Consider the following 24,625-nt stretch of genomic DNA (forward strand, 5'->3'; position numbering starts at 1 on the left):
CTGTAGGATATAGCTGAAAATGGCAAAAGATCACACAAATATACAGTGTGTATCATTCATGAGCTAATAAAAACAATTTGTATGCAGGATGGAGAACAAAAGAAAAGTTATGGAAAACATTTCTCAGCCGAGGATAGTGATCCAGATGTCCTAAGACTTATGGGAGCAATCAGAGGGGACCAAGCCCTGTGGCAGACCTTATTAAGTTAGACTGTGACCCAGCACCTTCAACTTATTAAGCTGTCCAGAACTTCAGTGATTAAAACCAAAGAAAGGTCATCCACAAACCTTTAGTCTGTCACTGCACTGATTTTTTTTCTCATATACATTAGAACCCTGTGGAGATTATTTTGTTGATCCAATGTTTATAAATATTATATACGTGAATTGGATTTAGACAGAATTTGGAGATAATTTTAACAGATGATTATTCCATAGATTTTTTTAAACTAAATTTTCAAAATTTTTCTTATTGTTTGAGAATCTCATATATGTATGCAATGTGTTTTGAAAAGAATCAACATTGTTCCTATGCCTCTAGCTCCTTCCCTATCCTCCATGCCACTTTTTCATCATAACTTCATGGACTTTCCTTTTAAAAGCTACTGATTTCTTTGTAGTGCTGGCTGGATGTGTATGAGTATAGGACCACACACTGGGGTGTAGGTTTGGATACTTGAACTTTTCTTCTTACCTAAACAGCCTTCTAGAGTTGTGACTACATTTCCACGTGACTCCATCAACCATTCTGGGATTGTTACTGGCTTGATTTTGAGCAAGCATCATGCATCAAGTCACAGGCACTATAACTTCATGTGTGCAAAACATTGCTTTGCCGTAGACATCTCCTTCCTCTGGCTCCTACTACCATTTTTGCCCTTCTTCTCAGATGATCCTGAGAGGGGTGTGGCATAGATGTTTCATTTGCTGATAAGCATTCTAGAATCTTTATTCTCTGCAAATTAATAAGTTGTGGGTTTCAGTTAAGTCACCATCTACAGTAAATAGACGCTTCTGAGATGAGTGTTAAGAGACATTCATCTTTGGGTATAATGATAAGAACTTATGATTCAGTTTAATACTGTATCCATTTATGTATATGAATATATAATGTGGTATATATAAATGTTATATATAAATGTGTATATATATATATATATATATATATATATATATATATATATATATATGAGAGAGAGAGTGAGTCAAAGTTAAAAATCCACATATGAGAGAGAAATATAGTATTTGTCTTTCAGGGTCTGGATTACCTCCCTCAAAACTATTTCCAGTTCATCTATTTATTTAAAAATTTCACAATTTCATTTTGTTTAGCAAATGAGTAATATTCTCTTGTGTAAATTTTCATAGTTTATTTTTATTAGTTGGACATCAATGCTGTTTCAACTTACTGGCTATGATCAATAGTGCAGTAATGCATATGGATGAGCAGGTATCTCTATTATAGGATATCTAAAAGGATATCTATAATAGGATATAAGACATATTCCCAAAAAAGGTGTAGCTGAATCTTATGGAAGACTTGGTTCCTTTTGTAGGAAATGCCTCACTGATTTTCCTAAAAATCTAGTTGCAAGCTTATGAACAATGAATAAGCTTTCTGATTCTGCTACATTTGGGCCAACATTTGTCATTTAAAAAATCATAGCCATTCTACTGGAGTAAGATGAAATCTCAAAATAATTTTAAATTGCACTGCACTGATTGCTAAGGATAATCAAGGCAATTTTTAAAGATAGTTTCAAGATCTTAAGAGCATCTGAAAAACATAAAGTAAAATAAGGTAGTTTTGCATTTCATTGTGAACAAATTCATGGGGAACACAACATGATCGGTTAGGTCCCAATGAAGAGCAAGTTTATGGCTACAGATCGAGAATGTGTGGATACATTTTCAAATCAATACAATCAATTATATACAGTGTCGTGAAGTTGACACTTGTTGAAGATTAAAGTAAATCCTATTCTAGCTTTAGACACTGTTTGAGTTAGATACCATTTCCTGTGCTAGGCTTTTGCTCTCTTTCTCCCAATGTTTCTCTCATTAGATTATGATGAACAGATATACCAAACACCAGTCATACCTTTTGGCAAGTATAGGCATATTGGAGTGGTGATCGTATGTGAATAAATACTGTGTATGTCTATTAAAACAGGCATAGTACTCTTTCCATTGTCTCGAAGTTCAGGCAGAAATTTCATCTTAATATATGGAAATATATTAAGACATAGCATAGTCTTACTATGCTATGTGTTCAGCACTTGCTAAAGCACTGTGCAGCTGGATCTGCAAACTTTAGCCTACTGTTCATTTCAGGTCCCTGATTCTTTGTTGGGTCCCTAGAGGACAGGCCTTCGCACCCCCACTTGATCTGTCTTACACTCTTGCACTTGGTTGAGAACAGGAACGAAAACAGGAACAATCTGTTGTTTTCAGCAATGTTTCTAAGGATGTTTACCCCTAAGCCATTGAGTTACTGTGATGAGCTTCCTGCTTTTGCTGTCTTAGCCTCCCCTGCTGAGGGCTATATATACTGTGTGAGAAAGTGGAAAAAAAGGCTTGTCTTCAGAACCTGAAGTTGTGTTGCCTGTTAATCCCGACGTTCCTCGCTCAGAAGAACGATAGTTGCCGTGCTGGTGCGGCAAAGTGGAGGTTCCCACCGAGATCTGAGAAAGAAGGGGTTAGCGAATGAGGTCGTCCTAGACCGGTAAGGATGGATTGGGGTAAAATGGGATTCACAAGCAGTAAGAGAGATATCTAAATTGTTAGAGAAACAAGGAACCGCGGTCAAAGAGAGAACTATAGGGGATTTTATTAAGAATATAGCCGCAGCAAGCACGTGGTTTTTGATAGGTGGAGGTTTGAACATCTCCGATTGGAAACAGGTAAAAACAGATTTGCAGAAACGGCTGCAAAAGGAGGGTGCCGATAGCATCCCTATATCTACCTTTTCGCTATGGCTCCTGGTTCGCGATGCCCTACTTACTGATAAAGTGAAAGTGAGACAGGAGATCATAGCTGCTAAAGAGATACTTGAAGAAATACAGGAGAAGGAGACTCGCGGGTCCATAGGATCAGCAGAGTCGCATTGGGACCAAAAGGAAATGTCAGCGGTACCAGGGGGAACTTTGGAATCTGTCGCAGTACTAAGGCTAGCACCAAAGTCTATTCGCTTTCGGGTGCAAAATCAGATAGCAACAACCTCTGAGTCAGAAAATGGGAAAGACAGTCTCAGCTATAGTGCAGAGAATAGTTTATCTGATGAGGAAGCACAGCTAATGCAGGAAATTAAGGTACTTCAGAAAAGGCTGAAGCACTGTAAGGTGAAGAATTCCTTATGTGTGCTGTCAGCCCCACCTGCTTTTAATGCCGATTGGGGAAGGAGGGTTGGGGACTGACAGATGACAGGGAAGCCGAAGAGGGCTCTGGAAGAAGAGGAGTTGTCAGTTTTCGGCCCTGGCACACAGTTGCCCCGGTTATAGAGGTACCTGATCCTAACAATCCAGGACAGATGCTGAGACAACATATGGCCTTGAGCTTTAAGGAGATGAAGCAATTAAAAGAGGCCGTGGCGGTATACGGCTCTCAGTCCCCGTTTACTCTTGCCATGGTAGAGTCTTTTGCGGCATTGAATCTTACACCTAGCGATTGGCAGCAGCTATGCCATGCGGTACTATGGGGAGGAGATTACTTATTGTGGAGGGGAGAATATCAAGAAAATTGTTTACAAATGGCTAGGTTAAATGTGCAAGCGGGACAGGCACAGCGCAATCTAGACATGCTAACTGCAGCAGGAGCTTATGCTGACTTGGCCAATCAAATTGTGCTCGATCCTGCCGTATATCTCCAGATCGCGACTGCAGTTACCAAAGCATGGAAAGCTCTGCCAACCAAAGCCGCAGGGGATCAGCTGTCAAAAGTTCTATACTCAAATGCAACAGGATTTAGAGAAGGCTGGGCTGATCATAGCTCCTGAGAAGGTCCAAATGCAAGCCCCATATGGACGGAATGGACAAAAATAAATAACTATTAACACCTCTCATCTTAAAACCTTACATGATTGGCAGCAGTTACTGGGATACATACAGTGGATACGCCCCTCCCTAGCAATCAAAACAGGTGACTTAAGACCACTGTATGATATGCTTTTGGGGGATCCTGATCCAACCTCTCCCGGAATATTGACGCCTGCGGCCAGGCAGGCCTTAAGGCTTCTTCGGGACAACATTGAAAGGGTCCATCTCTAGCAGATTAATTATGATCAATCATTAAATTTTGTAGTTCTTGCTTCCAATTTTGACCCTACAGAAGTCTTTTGGCAGAATGGACCTATTTTATGGGTACACATGCCTGCCTCTCCAGCAAGGGTAGTCACCCCATACTATGAAGCTGTATTACAATTACTTTGGAAAGCTAAGAAGGTTGCTGCCCAGACATTTGGGAAGTACCCTGACAAGATTATAACACCTTATACTAAAGACCAGCTAGTACAATTACAGCAGTACCATGATGAGTGGACACTTTTTCTCACCTTTTCCGGAAGTTTTGATTCTCATTATCCTCAGCATCCATTAATGGTCCTGTTCAAAATCATCCCATTATATTCCCCCGAGTGATTAGAGCATCTCCCATACCCTCAGCTCGTGCTGTCTTTACAGATGCTTCCCCTAAAGGTAATGCAGTAGTGGTCTCTGGAGGAAAAGTATGGAAAAGTCCTGTGGGGGATGCATCAGCCCAAGCTGCAGAGGTAACAGCCTGCCTCATTGCACTCCAGCTCTTCCCTGGGGAACCTGTAAATTTGTATACTGATAGTGTGTATATGGCCCACATTTTCAAGCCATTGGAGACATCTGCATATATATCACCTACCTCTAAGGTCCATCATTTGCTCAGCTGCGTTCAGCATTTGATTTGGCAGTGGACTGAGCCTTTGTTTGTCGGACATATCTGCAGTCATACTCGGCTGCCTGGGCCATTGTCAGCAAGTAATGATTTAGCTGATAAATATACACATGTTTGCTTTACTTCTGACCGCACCCAAGAAATACATGATAAATTTCACCTTAACGCGCACCCCCTTCAGCATCATACTCAATGCACGCGAGAAGTAGCACAAGCCATTACATCTTCTTGTTCTCAGTATGCTCCTTTCCTAAGCAGCCCCAATTTAGGAGTTAACCCACGAGGGTTATGACCAAATCAGTTATGGCAGATGGACGTTACACACCTGCCTGCTGCAGGGAAACTTAAATTTGTCCATGTATCAGTAGACACCTTTTCAGGAGTAATTTTCGCATCCTTACATTCAGGAGAATGAGCAAAAGATGCCATTGCACACTGCCTATCTGCTTTTGCCTATATGGGCAAACCTGAGGTTATTAAGACAGATAATGGCCCAGCATATATCAGCAAAAAAATTTTATCCTTTTGTTCATTCTATGAAATTTCCCATAAAACAGGCATTCCATATAACCCAATGGGTCAAAGCAATCGTGGAAAGTGCCAATCAGACCCTCAAGCAATATTTTCAAAAAATTAAAAGGGGGGAGTTCATGTTTTCCCCAACTACTCAGTTATCCACCATTCTCTTTATTTTAAATTTTTTGACTATGGATGCTGAAGGGCGCTCGCCTATGAAGTGTCATACACAGGTTAGGGCTCAGAGCCTAGGATGGGTCTGTTGGAAAGATTTGCAAACAGGAAGATGGATGGAACCAACCCCCTTGTTGGCAAAGGTGAGAGGGGCTGTATGTGTTTTTCCTCCAGGAGTTGATAAACCAATTTGGATGCCAGAGTGGTGCGTAAGGTCAGTGTCCCAGGATGAAGACCACAATGCTCCTTCTGCTTCAGGTGATGACTCTGGTAACAACAACAGAATTATGAGTAATGGGGAATCTGCTGGGAAACCCCCCACTTTTAATGCCAGTTAGTATTGTATAATACCTATGGTCCCAAACCTGCTCCTTGGTGTTGGGATGCTGATAGAGATTTTAATCTCCACCCGACAGTTATGGGGGAAGAATGTATCGCTCAAGAGCCTGATTTGTTATACTGCTGGACGCAATATGACTATTTGATCCTCTGCTTGCGTTCCTCCCCCATTTTTCTTTGTATTGTGGAGTGGCACTTTGGGGGGGGGCGATATTCTCTATTGTTCTTCCAGGATCTGCAAACTGAGTAATTGCTGGGATGGTTCTGATGGAGCTTTGATCGTTCGAGTGCCTGCTGTGATTCCTCTGCCGGTGCTGGTGTCTCAAGAATATCAGGAGATCATCCTTCATCGACAGCGGGGCGAACAGCTGCAATTGTTGCTGTCACTGCCACTGCGGCTACGGTTGCTGGAGATGCCATTTCGCAGACAACTGTGACTATAGAGAATGTGAACCAACTATCTGGAAGGGTTAGTAGGTCCCTGCAGACACAGAGTGCTCTGGACTCTCATATTGGACTTGGACTTTTAAATTTAAATCAACAAACTGTGCTTTTGCAAGAACAGGTAGATTCCCTTTGACTCCTGCAACAAGTGTCTTGTATGTTACACTTGCTAATGTTATAAATGCTTCTGATGTGGTTGAACTGTTGAATCCATGTTTAGATGGCCCTTGGAATTCCTTTTTGAATTTCACCCTGCAGACAGCTTATCATATTGTTAGTATTAACAGCACATGGATCCCTGCTGTGTCTGAATCCTGTCAGTAGAATGCCATGGCCCAGCTTGGGGGCTGGGTCCAGCGATTGTCTGGAATGCTCACTTGTAGTCATATTGTTATTGGGGTTATCTGTTTTTGGATTCTCTGACATTTTATGTGGCAATCCCACATACAGCATACTGTCACTCGACAAGTGTTGCTTGGACTGTCTTCTGGTAATCAGGAAGCGCCCCAAGTCTGGCTGCAGATATTGCAGAAGTCATGAGGGATCCCTATGATGGGCAACTCTCCTGGTATAGAAAGCTCGCCTAAGACAGGGATTAAGGCCTCCCATAGACGGGTAAGAGTCTCTATCTGGGGGAGTCCTAAGACAGGGGCTCTCATGCTTTTAAAATAAAAAGGGGGGAATTGTTGAGTCCCTAGAGGACAGGCCTTCGCACCCCCACTTGATCTGTCTTGCACTCTTGCACTTGGTTGAAAACAGGAACTAAAACAGGAACAATCTGTTGTTTTCAGCAATGTTTCTAAGGATGTTTACCCCTAAGCCATTGAGTTACGGTGATGAGCTTCCTGCTTTTGCTGTCTTAGCCTCCCCTGCTGAGGGCTATATATACTGTGTGAGAAAGTGGAATAAAGGCTTGTCTGCAGAACCTTGAAGTTGTGTTGCGTGTTAATCCCGATGTCCCTCGCTCAGAAGAACGACAGTTGCCATGCTGGCGCGGCAATTCTTTACCTTACTTCTATCTAAGGAAACTGCTCAACAGAAGAACTTTGCATTTTGAAAAGTTTAAGAAGTATTTAAATTGCTTGGAATTTGAAAGTTGTTGGTTCAGGCCACTGAGGTACATTGGACAATTGCAAGGAGCAGCATAGATATGTAGAAAAGAGAAAACAAAGACTAAGTACCAGCTGTGCCTGTGCAAAGGGCCAATGGCTACTCTAAAGAAAGATCCTTCACATTTTCTTACCAGATGCCTGCTATGCCATGGAGTCATATGTGGCTGAGGGAAACATACAGAGGCTGAAATACTATTATCAGGCATGTAAGGAAGAGGACTCAGGAGACATGACACTGTCCATAAAAAGGACCAGGATGTGTTCTGTTCCTTCTGGTTGCCTCCCATTCAATCCTTTTGTATTCAAAGGAAATTGCATTGAATTCAAAGACATTATGTTTGTGAAATTACATTATGAATGAAGGAATTTGATTGTGTATTTATATATTCTTAACATCATATTTCTTTTAATTATATTTTTGTGTCATATTTTTTATAAAAATTAAACTCCTCTTACTCTAACATGAATAATCTCAGGAATAATTCAGAGTCTGGGGATACAAACATTGGAAATTATAAATGTGTAATTTTTTGAAGGTTATAAAATTACATAGAGAGCATTGTCTTTGTATGAAAATGAAAAGTTTTTATTTGTTTATTTTATGTTTGTGTGTGAGTGCCTACCTGTGTACCCCTTAAGTATCTGGTACCCATAGAGGCCAGAGGGGATCATTAGGTTCCTGGAAATGAAGGTACAGGAAACTGTAAACCACCATTTAAAACTAAACCCAGGTCTTCTACAAGATCACCAAGTGCTCTTAACTCCTGAGGCATTTCTTCAGCCTCATTTTTTTCTGTCAAGATGAACATTCTGCTCACGTTGCTTTCTGTCATATTTTTTTGGCTATGCAGACACACTATTTCCTAGCTCCCAGTACATACAAGTGGAAGTGAGAAGATGAAACGTCTCCAGGCCAAGAACTGGGTCTCTGTGAAGTGGGCATTGAGCAGTGAAAAATTGGAGAGTGGAAGGAGCCTGGTACATGAATTCTTTTCTTCTTCTCCTACCATGGACTTCTTTAAAACTTACCTCTCTCTGGAAAACCTTACAGACAATTTCTAAGTGCCAAGTAACACCATATCTTGGTTACTGAGATGTCCTCCTTATAGCTTGTTAGTTTGTGACTGAGGGTAAAATCTTACCAAAGATTAGATCCATGTTTCCATCTTCACTCTCAGGATTGGCGCCTCCCAAAGATATGAACATAGTAATTTTTCACTTTGTTTCCTTTTTCTCCTTTTTCATTGATGAGGCTTAAGCCTAGAAACTCAGATAGATTATGAGAAGAGTCCCCCATTGAGCTATATTTCCATATCTTTTTTTACTATTTATTTTATGACAGAGTAACTTTTAAATGCCCAGGTTGGCCTTTAACTCACCCTGTAGACTTAGTGGGCTTTGAAATTCAGTCTTCCTGCCTCGGCCTCCTGGATGGATAGAATAAAGGCTTACTTGACCAGGCCCAGCTGAAAACCTTAAATCTTACCCATGCTTTGCATTCCAGAGAAAGTGTTCAAGACTTTCTATTTGATATTACTTTTCTTGCTATATGTAAGGTTAGTATGTGTTGAGACATTATCATTATTGAAAATGAATGTACCCTAATGTGCTTGTCTGTGTTATGGTTCTGTAAAATAAATTGAAAATAAAAAGCAGTGCATATTCAGAGTAAAAGTTCATTTTTCCTACATCTAGAACTGTGGTAGGAAAGATCACATCGTCAAAGAGAATTCTTAGGGTGTTTGGTAATCACATGACTTAGGGGGAAAGAGTTGTCATCATTTGATCCATGAGTATTATTGCCTTAAAATTCATCAAATTAAAGATTTTATGGCACAGCACAAAGTTATATCAAAATTGTGTTTTACAATTCAGTGTGCGGTCTTCCATATGTTATCTGAAATTCAGTGACTAAGCCAAGTCTACTTTTGAACACATAAATGGTAAGAAATAAATTTAGTCTTAATCCCACAATATTGGGCTACGTTACACCTTAAAATATTGGTGTATATTCCTGGAATTTCCTGTGAATATACTGAGGGAACAAAAATGAAGCAAATATGCTTGTGCAGCATGAAATGGGCATGGGATACATTTTACCATAAAACTATATTCAAGATCAGACACTAAAGATAACATTTGGAAGAAAGTTCATTCATTATTTGGTGGATAAAAGTGGTTATGTGAAATTAACATGGAGGATGAACCAAATTTTTGATCTACACGAGTGTGGCTTAAGGAATTAAATGGGCATTTAAAGCAATTGACTGTCATCTACATTAGTGATGATGTGAAAATGGCACTGGAGAAAAGTTCTTCTGAACCTTATGGATGCCCAAATGCTACCTTTTGTTATGATTAAGAACTGAGTCTCCTGTGCCAATGCGTTCAAGTGTACTTTCCACTTTCTCTTCTATAAGGTTCAGTGTGGCTGGCTTTATGTTGTGGTCTTTGATCCATTTGGACTTGAGTTTTTTGCATGGTGATAGATATGGATCTATTTTCATTCTTCTTCATGTTGATATCCGGTTACACCAGCACTATTTGTTAAATATGATTTCTTTTTTCCATTTGATATTTTTTTACTTCTTTGTCAAAAATCAGGTTTTTTAAAGTGTGTGGATTAATTAATACCTGGGTCTTTGATTCACTTTCATTGATCCTCCTGTCTGTTCTTTTGCCAATGCCAGACTGTTTTCAGTACTGTAACTCTATAATAGAGCTTGAAATCAGGTATTGTGATGCCTCCAGAAGTTCTTTTATTATACAGAATTGTTTTGGCTGTCCTGGGTTTTGTGATTTTTCCATATGAAGTTGAGTGCCATTCTTTTGAGGTCTGTGAAGAACTCTGCTGAGATTTTGATGGGCATTGCATTGGATCTGTAGATTGCTTTTAGTAAGATCTCCATTTTGGCACAGGAGAGACCACTTTCTAAAGTGTAGAGCTCAATAAAAAAGAGAACTGAGTCTCAGATAGATTTAGACAACAGAAAAAATTACTGTACCTGACTACGCTGATAAAATGTAAGATCTCTAGTGAATAGCCGTATTTATTATCTATATTTATGGAACCATTTACTACTTTTTCCTAAAAAAGCACACTCATATAATGCCTTCATTTTAACATAGGAAATATTAAATCAAGTGCCATATCTTCCAATAACAGTAAAGAAAACAATATTTAAATACCAAGTTATTGAATGGATCTACTTAAAACTAGATAGAAATATATATGAGAGTTAATTTCCTCCAATAAAACAGATTTCGCATACCAGGGAACATTTACTTTTAACATATGTGTTTTATTCACAACAGATAATTCTGTTATTTTTGTAAAGAAATGCGTTAAAATATGTTATTGACTTAAAAAAAACAAAATTCATCCTTCACAGGAGGAAAAACCAAGCCTATATTGTAATTCTGATGAAGATCCCATGGCTGATGAGCTCACAGGCCCTAGGAATGAACATACTATCATTCCATGGTTACATGGATACAATATCATGCTGCCCTCTAAAGATACATGTCTTTACTTCTAGTAAAGTGTAGCTTTTAATCCTTATTGTAGATGCTTTCATGTAGAGTGGATGGTGACTGATACAGAACCTCAAAACTGGTCATTGTGCAGAGAATGAATGTATTGGGATTGCTCAGCCAAGAATGGGACATCCATTTCATACAGCCTTCCCTATGACTCAGAGGACATCATGCTGAGGGTATTCCAGAAGATTGTTAGAGCCAGAGGCTGGAGAAGGTGGGCGAAGATGAACTAATTCACAGCAGCTTTGTTGCTGGCATATAAACTTCATAAGATCAAACCAGTAAAACATTCTCACTTGGTGGAAGGGATGCAAAGTATTGACAAGTCAGTGGCTGCTCTGATGTGTTGATTTTCTTTGGTTGTCACCGGTAAATCATCTGTGCTCCAGTGGATGGATCTGCATACCAATGCATCTATAGACATCACAAATTAGACTTATTATTAAAAGGACATGAATTTTGGAGTGGGACTGGAGTGTAGGAGATGGGTTTGGAGAATGTAGGATCATAGTAGGTATGGATATGACCAAAATACATTGCATGAATGTATGGATTTCTCTGAGATAATAAAACACATTTGACATAAAATTATTTCTTCACGTGATTTCACTTTACTTGATTACAATTTTAAGAAAGTAGCTAGTTGGCTTTATATATCTGTTTCCTTCACATCTTTGAGTAGACTAAGCATTGTTAATTGCTTATTTTATAAACAGTTTATCAAATAATCATTTTATTTGCTCCCATATGTTTCCTGGGTCAGCATCATTTTCTGATAAGTGATTTAAAATTATTTTAATTTTATATCAAGTTACTAAAACTTAAACAGTTTTATGATAGAATATAGAATATGAAATGGTTGTTTTTATTCCACTTCTGTTCAATTTACAGGGTAAATCCATGTTTGATTTGATGAGTAATTATATTTAGACATTTATCTGGCAAACTTGAATAAATTCCTCTACGATGATAGCTCAGTATACTGTTTTTAAAGTAACAATATATAGCATGTAAAATTTACTGTGACAGCTCCTAGCATCAGCAATAGCTAACATTTATATAGCATTTGCTATGTGCCAGGCTACTAGCTGATTCAGACTACTTGCCAGGCACTACTGACAGATTGTACATATAATATTTTGCTTAATTGTTTCAATAATACTGTGGACCTATAGTTTTTCATTCCCATTTCATGTATGAGAAAACTGAGGCAGAAGGAATTAAATGAGGTGTTCAAGCTTATGCATGTGATAACTGGTAGAGATTGCATTAGAAACCTGGTCATCTGGCTTCACAGTAAGTGTGAAAGACTTCAAAGAATTCTAGATGATACTTAAATGAGGAAATACAGCATTGAAATGCAATGTTTTAAGTACACCCATACAAACTGTCTTGAATTCATTGATATCAGTGTTATACTGATATAAATTTATTATTGCTAGTAAACTCATAGGTCATGTATCATTGATTCTTAACCTTCAAATACTTTGATCAGTAACGGGTACATGTTCTGTACTGACCAGAACCTAATAGATCTTCAAACAAATGACACTGTCATGTCTGTGGTGTTCTTTATGCAGACGGGGGGTTTGTCAGCCAAGACTAATTAGTGCTATGAACAAACACTGCCCTCCTGGGTATCCCCTTTCACACCCCGAGTTCTCTCTGATTCTTGGCTAAGAGAAAGGGACACCACAAGCTGCCAGCTCATCTTTTGTTCCCTGCCATCTGTCCTATGACATGGTACCTATTATAGAGTCACCAATTCTCCAGCTTTAGGATAACCTCATTGACTTTCAAAATTGCTTCTGACTTTATATTTGAATTTAATACATGAAACATTACAATCTCGTCAACAATACGTACAATATTTCTCAGTGTGGCATAGAGATCGAAGAGAAGTCAGAAAAGTTTTGCTATGCAGTAGCAAGACCCCTTTCATCTGCCAACTCTGTTTCTGTATGTTCACCAGCACATTCAAATTATCTACAGGGTTGTGTTTCTGAAGAGACATGTTTTTTTAGTAGCAGACATTTCAGAGCTCACTACATGTTCACTCCATACAAGCAATCCACAAAAGGGTGTTCAGTTTATAAATCATTGTTGTTTTACAGAGCTTCTCCATTACATTACTCTTTTCTATGGCTTCAGCTTAAGTACTTATATCACAGTTAAGAAGTCAAAAATGTTTATATTTGAATTTCTACTGTGAAAATGGATTATTCTTAAAGACTGATACTCTTTGCCTCATACATTGTAAAATATTAATTTGTTTATGGTTTGTTGTAAGATAATATGAATAGATGAATCCACTTAAAATACTATTTCAATATGAAAACTACAGTATTCATTTTAATGATGGTTACTATTTAATGAATACTAACACTGCAGATATATAATGACTAATACACTGCAGTAATGATCACCAAGTAATGAACACACATCCACTGTAAGTCCTGCCAACTCTTCATGGCAGCATTTTCTGTGGATATAACAATTATACTTCAGAGATGTACAACCATCCAGATAACTAATACACAACTCACTGTTTTACCTTCTTTTATGTCTTACCTTGCATTAGATTTATGCAAGTTTATTTGCAGTATGTTGTAGACATATATGAAATTGTCATGATACCTCATAACCTAACGTTCAATTAGTAAGTCCCCAAATGCTGATAAACACTTTAAAATGATAAGTTTTATGTTACGTGAACTTCTTTTCAATACAAATTTCACCTTAGTGTTAGACAAAGTAAACAAACTTGAAAGAAAATAACAATACAAATAAGTTTTAGTGTTTCAGTGATCTCTGAAAACTTAAAGCAGCTATAAATCAAGTGTCATTAGGATGACTTTTTAAAAAGTCGCAGTTTTCACAATTGTTCAGTTAAAATTCCAACTTTATTATTCTTATTTTACGGAAGTCTCAGAATTTGTCAAATTTTAAAGCCAGGTTTTATCTTTCTGTAAAATTAGGAAAAACATTATGAGTTTGCTGTTAGGTTATTCTCCAAATATTTTATGAAATAATTAAAAACATGGTGTATCTGGAAGATAGTATTTGGCACTAATTGGTTGTGAACATATTACTATCTTGAACTAACATTACTTGTAAAATATTTAAATTGTTTTCTAAGCAGAAACTAAATTTACACAGAGGTCTGTACATTAAACAGTTGTGACAGTAAAGATATCCGAGAGTAAGATATGTTTCACAAGTTACAATATATACTCTTGGTATCTACACTTTATAACATTGGGAAATTACTTCTTTGATGGTAGAAATTAGTTTTTTTTCTAATGACCTTAAAAAAAATTGTTTCTCTTTGTTTTTCCCTGAATTGATGGCTAAAAGGAAAAGAAAAGATTCTGATTTTCTGGTACTTAAGCTTCCAGTTCCTAGTCCCATCTCAACCTTTACCTCATGCTGTAGAGTCGTGGCTGCCTCAGCTCTCACTCATGTGGCTCAATGGAAGTGCTCCCCTTCTTGTCTTCCATTAACCCCAAATGAGTCCCTGGCATCACTATGTTGGAAATGAGCTGACATGCTCAAGTCAGCACTGGGTGTTTCAGGTGGCAGTTTATTATGATGTGCTTTTTAGGAAGCTTTCTGCACATAACTGATGAAGAATTACCAACATTAAATGGAGGGCTGGAGATCTCCTGGGACTAAGAACTGTAATAATGGCTAAGTTTGGTTTCCTGTCATGCAGATTTCCTTCTGAGTCAGTGATAGTTTAGCTGCAAAGGACTCCCAGATGGACAATTTCGTTTTACTTTTGGCAATGAATGATAGTCTTAAGTATCTCACCATTAAAATAACATCATCAAATCTATGTATTCTGATTTTTAGAAACATATTGCATTTAAAAAAACAAAAAAGAAAAAAAGAAACAAAAATCAATCAAACAAACAAAATGCTGAGCTTGAAAACAAAAGTAAGTAATATACTAAGAAATGGAGTTTACCAAAAGGTTAAAGACATGGTTAAAGGGATAGATTGGAGAAATGTGGCTTCAGATTTCTAAAGTTTCTGACTTTAATTCAAGACCTGTAGATAGACACAGGAGAGTAGTCCCATACTAGCTTAGAACTGAGTATAATAAAGGTTCTTTATTTAGGGGTAGAGTCACAGATCACAGTCCTTTGCATGAGCAGGGGAAAGGGAACCAAACTCAGCAGCAGTGAGAGAGAGACACTGTGCAAGCTTTACGTCTGCATTTCTACTACAAGAGACCATGCCCAAGTGGGCTGGTATCTTACAGGCTATGGGTTGAAGCAGTTCCCACTGCACAGGCCAACATAGTCTATAGGTCTACAGAGTGAGTTCTAGGACATGCTCTAAAGCAACACACACAGAGAGAGAAATCCTGTCTCAAAAACACCACCCCCTAAAAAGCCCCAAAACAAAACAAAAACCAAAAAACCTAGATTTTTTTTAAATTACTTATTACTGACCCAAATTCTGGGTCTTCTCTCTGAGTCCATGACTCTGTGTCAGAGACTAGAAAGCTACCTATCAGTGTAATACCATTATGAAGTTGGTGTCCAGAAGAAAGCAATTAATGTTCACCAGCAGACTTTTAGTTACTTGATAAGCAGTCCTAATCCACCATAAAGGATTATTACAGTCAAATATTAAGACCCACAAGGAAACTTTCCCAAGTTTCTGTTCTGTTTCCACATACAGATTTCCATTTGTCCTTCTAAGTCAATAGCTATTTTATGCTGCTCCAGGAACTGAATAGTTGGCTTGCCTTTTGTCCAATCTCCCACCAGCACTCTGTCTGCAAAAGGTCAGTGGAAAGTAAAGCTCAACACTTAAAACAGTATGCATGTATGCATGCCTATAAGTATGTAGGTGTATGTGTTTGTTTATTATTTCTTACAACTCTCCAACAGAGATACAGTTTAACAGCATGTGAATTTCCCAACTAAAGGCTTTAGTAAGATGTGCTACTATTCACACTGGATCCTGCAACAATTCCTTTTGCATACTTCCTCATGGCCAGATGAGTGACAAACTTGATTTTCTAATCCATGGTGCTTCACTGCCCTTGTTCATGTAACATTTATCATTCCTTGGTTAGTGATCATGTGTAGCATGAAGGGGCCTGCTTGTTGGGGTATCTGTCCTGCCCAGTACCCCACAGCTGCCAAGCCCCAAAGAAAATCACACATAGGACTCCATAAGATTATAAACTGATTGGCCCATTAGCTCAGGCTTCTTGTTAACTCTTATAGCTTATATTAACCCATTATTCTGATCTATGTTAGCCATATGGTTTGGTACCTTTGTCAGCTGTCAGCTCACATGTTGCCTCTTTGGTGATCTGGGCAGGAATGGCAGAGGGAGCTTCCTGCTTCCCGGAATTCTCCTGTTCTCATTGCATCACCTCTACTTCCTGTCTGGTTTTCCCACCTATACTTCCTGCCTGGCCAATCAACATTTATTTAAAATATTATTGACAGATTACAGACAGTTCTCACGCACCAGTCATGCTCAAGCTCTTGGCAGTACTTTTCCTGAGAGTGATGTGATTCATTTTAGGAATTCCTGACTGTGTTTGGTATCATTAAAGTAGTTCCTGAAGAGGCCTTGGAAAACAAAGACTAGTAGCAACTGCACTGGATTTGGAGAGGTGTCATGATAGGATTAGGTGCAAAAATAAAGGACTGAAGTGGAACACAGTAAGAAATCTTTGGGAGCTTGCAAAATAATTACAAGTGAGATACACTGTATTATAGCTAGATAGTATTGGCAGGTCTTTAGGAATAAGAGTTATCATAGTCACACTCAAACACCCTCAGATTGGTTTGGGTTTTGTCAGTAAAGATCTAAATGAACTTTAAGAATGTGGAAATCAAATTTAAGTTGATACATCATGTACCATGAAATAAGTATATGTCTTCCTTCTTCATTTTAAGTTGTTTCTTTTTATTTGTATGCAATTTATGCTTTTATTTGCCGTTTCCATTCTTTATATTGGTATATATTAATTCTAAAAGATAACAATTCTGCATGTGGCATTTTTTCATACCTGCATACTCTGTACTTGACTGATTTTCAACCATTTGTGGCCTTTTCTATTTTCTCTTTCTCCTGTTTTAGGTGCAGATTGGTTATTTAAATAGTACAATTTGCTGGGTGACGGTGGCACATGTCTTTAATCCTAGCACTCAGGAGGCAAAAGCAGGCAGATCTCTGTGTGTTTGAGGCCATCCTGGTCTACAAGAGCTGGTCCTGGGACAGGCACCAAAGCTACAGACACATTGTCTCAAAAAATCAAAAATAAATAAATAAATAAAAAATAGAGAAATACTATAATTCTACCTTTACATCTCTTTCACACAAATCTAGCTTACACAAATAGAGAAATATGAATATTTCTTTCTAGATCTGAATATTATTGTTGTTGTTGTTGTTTAACATGATAGTTCTATCTATTTTCCTTCAAATAGGGACGTTTCATTCTTCTTTATGGCTGAAAAACTCTATTTTGTATGTGTAGCACATTTTCTTTACTCATCCATCTGATTCAACACCGTAGCTATTGATTAGTGCATAATAAACATGAATGTGAGGACATCTTTATTGTATACTAACTTTAATTTGTTCAGATTTGTGCCCGGAAGAAGTACATCTAGATTATAAAGTAGCTCTATTATTTGTTTTACCATTCTGTCTTCTATTTGACTTTAGTAATTTGGATTTCTGCCAGGAGTGTATAAGTGTCTATTCCTTCATCTTTTACAAACTAATACGTTTTTCATGATGATATTTTTATATTTTTGCATGTGCAAAATGTTTAGAATATTTTTATTCCCCTTGCATTCTCTTCATTGCCCATCTTTCTATTTGCCAAAAGGTCCCTTTCTACTTTCATGTTTTTTTTTTAAACAACACTTCCCATTTTATTTTTCACAACTTTATTCATATATAAACTAACTGATCACATTTAAGCTACAATGTCAAAGAATTATTAAAAGCACATACACTTGTAAAGTCATTAGAATAGTCAATATGATGGAGAATTCCAGCACCACAAAGCTAGCCACATTGTAATTTCTTCTTCAAACCCTCCTGATCACCATATTTTGCTTCTAAATGTCTGTCCTGGTGTTTTTTATACTATAGGTAACTTCATATTTTCATAGTTCCTATTATGTAATTATATGCACATTTTTCCTGAGCTGTAGATATCATGGTTTTACATGAGCTATGTTGTGGTGTGAGAAAATGGCATTTTTAAAAACATGAATTTTGTTTTGCTACACATGCTTCATCCATTAATATGTTGACAAACAGTTGGGTTGTTTCCATTTTGAAATTATTGCAAATAAAATTTCTTTAAACATTTATACACATTCTCTTATGTCAACACATATTTTCATTTTTCTGAGATAAATCTATGAGTAAAAATTGCTAGAGCATATGATATATGTATATTTTGATTTTCATTATATTACACAATTGTCTTGCAAAGCACTTCATTTTAGATGTCTATCAACACTTGAAGAAAAATGCAGATTTACACATTATTTACAACACTTGGTATCTGTTTCTTTTTTCTGCTCTGGTAATTTTATTGCATGCATATTTGGTGACTTGGGTAATATTGTATTAATTTTTTCATGTTTTAAATTTTGATGTTGGCATAGATTTATATGTCTTCTTATCTCATTAAGAGTTTGAACACATCTGATTCAGTTTTAAGAATTTGTGCCAGCTTTTGGTTGATGTAAATAAATTGAACCTCTTTATAGATCTTATTTTTCTGTTTTGCATAATCCTTATTTGAGAAGATGATAGATAGTATTAAGTACTGTGTTGAGTGCTGTATATTTTTCTATTTTCATGAATTATTCTACCTTGTTTCGTGATACAATTAAGTCACTTAGAAATTGTGTGACCCCTTTGGACCTTGTTTTAAGATTTATTAAACAGTACAAACATATTTTGGGAATTTTATTTTTCTTGAAACTTACTTCACACCTTAGAAAGGGGAACTTAATCATGAAAAATACCTGTGATTTCACATCTAAGTTCATGAAGTATTGAAAATAACAAAATACTACTTTTATAAGATGCAGAAAATAATCAACTACAGAATCAGGCACACCTTTTTAATATTCTTAATATTTGTTCTCAAAACTCTTGTAACAATGAGAGCAATGCATTTAGGAACTACCTATAATATAATAACCAACAATAATCTAGTTTATTTATACATTTATTATTGATATATAAATTAGTCTAAATATTGTTATACTTTTCAACATTTGCTTAACTCACTGTTTCTCATTTTCAAAGATCCATCAGCATTGTTTGATATATATACATATGCATATATATTTATATATAAATTATATTTAATAATGTAAAATTAATTCTGGTTGCTGTATACTTTCTATTTCTATAAGTGTTTTTGTGTATTACTTTGTGATATAGTTACATTAGCTAGAAATAGTTTGGTTATATTAAACATTAGCTGTGTGGATCAATTTTTAGGGGCATAATATGTGTGTTGTCCAGATAAATGCAACGAACTAGTTATGTGTGACTCTTCACATCTCTGAGATAATTTTTACAGGTGTCATTGTTGTATTAGGATACTTCAGATGAATGTTCAAATTCCAACTATTCTGCTTCATAGTATTGTGTTTTAGTAGGCTATCTAGCTCTCATTAGCTCAGATACTCGTCTACAAATGAAAACAAATAATATAAGAATACTTCTGAAAAAAGTACCTGAAAAATAATAAGAACTCTATGGATGCTTATTTAATCAACTATTGGTGTACACATTGATAACTGAACAAAACTTGGAACATATGTATCTGATAATAACAGTGGGTTTTCCGAGATTTAGTAGTATAGGAAGCTTATTGTTTGCTTTCTAGAGAATGTCTAGAGTATCAGAAAACCTGATGAAGAGACTTCTAAGCCAATGTGACCAGCAATCACATTTTAACAGGATGCTGTTACTTATGGAATCGAATAAAAGACCCAGATATTAACCCACAAACCTATGAACATCTGATTTTCGACAAGGGAGCTAAAAGTATACAATGGAAGAAGGAAATCATCTTTAACAAATGGTGCTGGCAAAACTGGATGTCAACCTGTAGAAGAATGAAAGTGGGTCCTTATCTATCACCATGCACAAAACTCAAGTCCAAATGGATTAAAGACCTCAACATTAATCTGACCACATTGAACCTGATAGATGAGAAAGTGGGAATAGTCTATAAGACTTGGGCACAGGAGACCACTTCCTAGGGAGGAGGAGAGGGAATGGGGGGGTTGGGAGGGTATTGGGAGGAGGATAGGAAGTGGAAATTTTTATAAATAAATAAATAAATGAAGGAAAAAATTTAAAAATTAAAAATAAAATAAAAAAATAAAAGAAGGTGTGAGATAATACTTAGGTTCCCTGCTGTCCTGAGCAGTATAAAAGCCTCCTAGCATGCTCTCTCTCTCATTCTCTCTCTATATTGATAGATATCTTCACAGCGACATGTCTAAAGAGGGACTACTTCTGTAGTTTCCAGATGAAATATGTAACTGGAAGCTAGCGAGGAACCACACGGTCAGCGGATGGATGTTGGGTGTTCCAAGTGCAGGTTAACCAAACTATATCTACAAGAAAAGCTTATAGGCCCCAATAAACATCAAAGGAAGAATTAAAATGAAGAAGCACTGGCTCAGCGGAGAAAATGCGATAATAAAGGACATCTGTTGTGGAATATTAGTTGAAGATGTGCTACATATGCTTACACTGTGGAATATTTGTTTATTGATGCAAAGACGTGTTGCATTCTTTCATGTTGCACTTGTTGAACTTTTTAAAACTGTACTACTTTGCCTGCCTGAAACAACTAGTTGGTCTTATAAAGAGCAGAGAATAGGTAGGCATGAGAAAGGATAGAAAGGGCTGGCAGGCAGAGAGAATGAATAGGATAACTCTTAGAAGAGAGGTTAGAGAATTGGAAGGAGAAGGAGAGGAGGACTCCAGGGCCTACCCACCCAGCTACACAGTCAGCCATGGAGTAGGAAATAATAAAAGGAATATGGAAAGTCAAAGATCAGAAGCAAAATATAGACAGGAAAATATAAGAAAAGCTGGAAAGAAATAAGCCAACCTATGGCTGGGCTTTCATAAGAAATATAAGACTCCCTATAATTTATTTTGGAGCTATATGTAGGTCCCCAAGACCAAAGAGTAAAAAGATAAATAAAAAATAACTACAGATATTTGCTTAAGTAGAAGTTTGACCAACCCAGAATTTGATTATAACTTCCAAATCTGTAACCTTAAGCAGAAATAAAGTTCTTAAGAAAATCAATTATGACAAAATAGAGTTCAAACTTTTGAATTCCTGAATTTTTAACAGAAATATGTGCTAGTAATTTTTATGTATTTTTTATTTATTTATTTATTTTTATTTTTATGTATTTTTATGGATACACACAATCTTGTGTGATATTTACTCTTTGGAGCTCTGGAACTCTTGTCATGAGTCTTGATGTCAAGTCATAATTTTGTTCCTTATAAGGTTAAGTAAGACCTATTAACCTCAGGATATTCTAATTTCTGTATTTTGATTTATTTAGTTTAATATTTTGTGTGTATTATTGTTTTGTGCATTATGTATTGTATCATGTGTGTGCCTGCTTTCTATGTAGATCAAAAGAGAGTGTTAGATCCTCTGGACCTGGAGCTACACGATTATGAGCTGCTGTATGGGTGTGTGGAACCAAATTCAGGTCCTCTGGAAGAGTCACAATTGCTCTTAACTGCTGAGTCTTTACAGACATTTTAAAATAGTGCAATGTGCTGTATATAACCCAGCATCCCATAGTTTCTTATTAGTATTATGCATGATGATTACTCATTCAAACAATCAAGAGATAATTGTGAAAATAATTATAAAAATGACAAGTTTCAGAGGTATCCATGGACTACAACTTTGTATCAAAATAATCTCATACAAAAGACTTTGTGGAAAATAAGCATGTACTGATGGAAATGGAAATCAATATTCTTACCTGTAATACAATGGACTTCAGAGTCATCATGGCTTGATAAAGAATTTAAGTTTTTTTACCTTAGATATTAATTAATGTAAGAGTATGGATCATATTGTTTAGTGATTTCAAATCTTAACTTTCTTATTGACAGTCAGTTTACATTTTATATTAGAAATCATGTGTATTTGGGTATGATCCATAACAGATTCTTACCATTACATGAATATTATCCTAATGATATTTACCTTAAGGACACAGGTTGACAAGTGGTTACATTAGAATGTTTTAATATGGGAATATAAACAAATATTAGTTATAAAAGGGATAACTTTACACCATATATGAAGTTGATTTTGAGGACAAATAAAGGTTAAAAGAATGACTCAGGGACAGAGAAATTGAATACTATTTCTGTGTGTGCCTTGGAATGACACATAGCAAGTTTGGACATCTTTAAATTCGTTGTAATTATCACAATTGCCTGCACTTGAATGGCAGAGCTGTGGTACAAAGCTTCATCCTTTTTATGTTTATAATCTAGATGATAATGGAAAACAATATTTCCTGGGTTCGGAATGGGGGCTTTAACTCAGAGGGAGAGTGCTTGCCTTTTCTAAAAAATGTTTTGTTACCATGAAATAAAAGAAAGGTTCAGACTAGGGATACATTACAGAGGTTTGGAAAGCAAAAGGACCATCACCAATTGAAAGAAAATGTTCATATTAAGAATACTATTTACTCATAGAGAAGATTGTGGATCTCTCAATTAGACAGTGTGAATGGTGAATTTCTAGGTGCACGGAGATGATATGGAGGGCAAGAGGTGGATCAAATGACCTATTGGCATGTCCTTTACTTTGGCAACTACTAAATTTAAAATGTTTTTGATGTCGTCTAGGGAAAGCTGTTCTGTTAAAGTTGGAGCGCTTCAAAAATGGAATTTGAAAATTCATGGCTAGTCAAAGGGTTAAGCAGAGCTCTGTCCATCGTGAGCAAGTAGTACTTTAACCGGCAAACCAACAATTCTTGAGCTTCTAAGGTTTGTCCGCCTCCACAGTTTATTATAATGTTCACCATTAGGTGATTTTACTCTGAGAAAATTAGAAATCATCAGGACATGCGATTAGCCTCAATTTATGCATTCAAAATGAAAAGTTTGAAGAAAATACATGCCTTGGTAAAGATTCTATCACATAGGGTGAGGTTGAAATTGAGATTCAGGTTTGCTAAATGCTGTTGAATCTGGAAGCATGTACTTGGCTTAGTTATTCATAAACGCAATATGCTTTTTAAAAAATAGAAATGAAGTACACCAATCCAAATCTCTAGACTATGTTAGATCTCATATTTGTATGAAGAACATCCCAGGTGAAGACTTACTATTAATATTTAATTTGTGAGGTTTATCTCCTCTGCATTTATTTACTTTGCTGCTTCTCAGTTTCCTTGTATTGGTAGGGTCCTAAGACATATTTTAAGAGCAATTTTGGTTCCTATCACTCTTCTCTTCTAATGAGAAAATAAAGCTGTTTGCATAGGATTTCAAATGAGAAACTGCTTAATTAAGCAGAAAGACTCACTTTGATGAGGCTTACTTCTTGGGATAGACCCATGGGGGGAAACACAGCATATCAATAGGTCAAAAATACATCCTATTCCTGAGAATAGGCAGATTCATTTGGGACTCTAAAGAAATTCTCTTTCTGAGTTTCATTTGTGAGGTAACCTTAAAATGAAATGCATTATGAGACTGAGAGATCCTGAGAGACTGAGAAACATTTTTAAGGTTTGTATTTAAGGCCTGCAAATACAAGAGAGGAAAAGAGCTTTTTTGGGGCTGTTCTAGAGAGGAATATTGTCTGCCATTTGGATACTCGGGAGGAGAAGCTTCTGTGCACTTGATAGACCATGCACATTTTTTAAATTTTATTTTCTTGCTTTCTATACCTTGTAGTAGTAAACTAATTTTCTTTAGCTTAAAAGCACAGCCAGAAGATATGAGAAAAATATAGTGCTTTTCTTCCCGAAACTTACACAAGCTGGGTGGGCAAATATTTTGATTCAAAAATTGCAAGAAGAGATGTATGTGTTTCTAGAGATCTTATAAAATTAGGGCTCTGATGTTTACTGTGATTTTACTTTTCCTCACCAAGCCTCACTATTTCTGACTGTCCTGTGAATGATGTCCCCGATCCATGTGCCCTTTTCGTCTCTGCTCCATTTCATTTAGTATGCGTGGTGGGCATGGTCCCACTCTGACTTTTAACCCTAATGGAGAGAGAACACAAGTTGACCGGGAACCTCTAGGGAAACAAGAGCTTTAATGACAATTTGAGTGTAAAATCTGGTCTCTGGAAGAAAGGTCACCACATCTGCATAGCCCCTGGAGTAAGGCTTAGAGCCCTGTCTGCCTTCAAATAAAGAAGCATTTTGTGCTATCTTAAGGCTGCTTTAGTTTGAGGTACAAGAAGCACATGACAGAATCAGGGGAACTGAGTGATGTTTGTGCATGTTTGACTGCACTCTGCATCCTAAAAGAAGGCT

General features: G+C 36.8%; 1 long non-coding RNA gene across 1 annotated transcript; it reads left to right on the top strand.

Moving 5' to 3' along the window:
* Nucleotides 1–2,590: 2,590 nt before the first annotated feature.
* On the top strand, nucleotides 2,591–7,318 carry LOC146891678 (uncharacterized). Its single transcript, XR_014997222.2, has 3 exons — nucleotides 2,591–2,725; nucleotides 5,785–5,868; nucleotides 6,182–7,318. It is a non-coding gene; the product is annotated as an uncharacterized LOC146891678 (long non-coding RNA).
* Nucleotides 7,319–24,625: the final 17,307 nt, after the last annotated feature.

The sequence above is a fragment of the Myodes glareolus genome, chromosome 15 (assembly GCF_982192425.1).
Source record: "Myodes glareolus chromosome 15, mMyoGla1.1, whole genome shotgun sequence".
NCBI lineage: Eukaryota > Metazoa > Chordata > Mammalia > Rodentia > Cricetidae > Myodes > Myodes glareolus.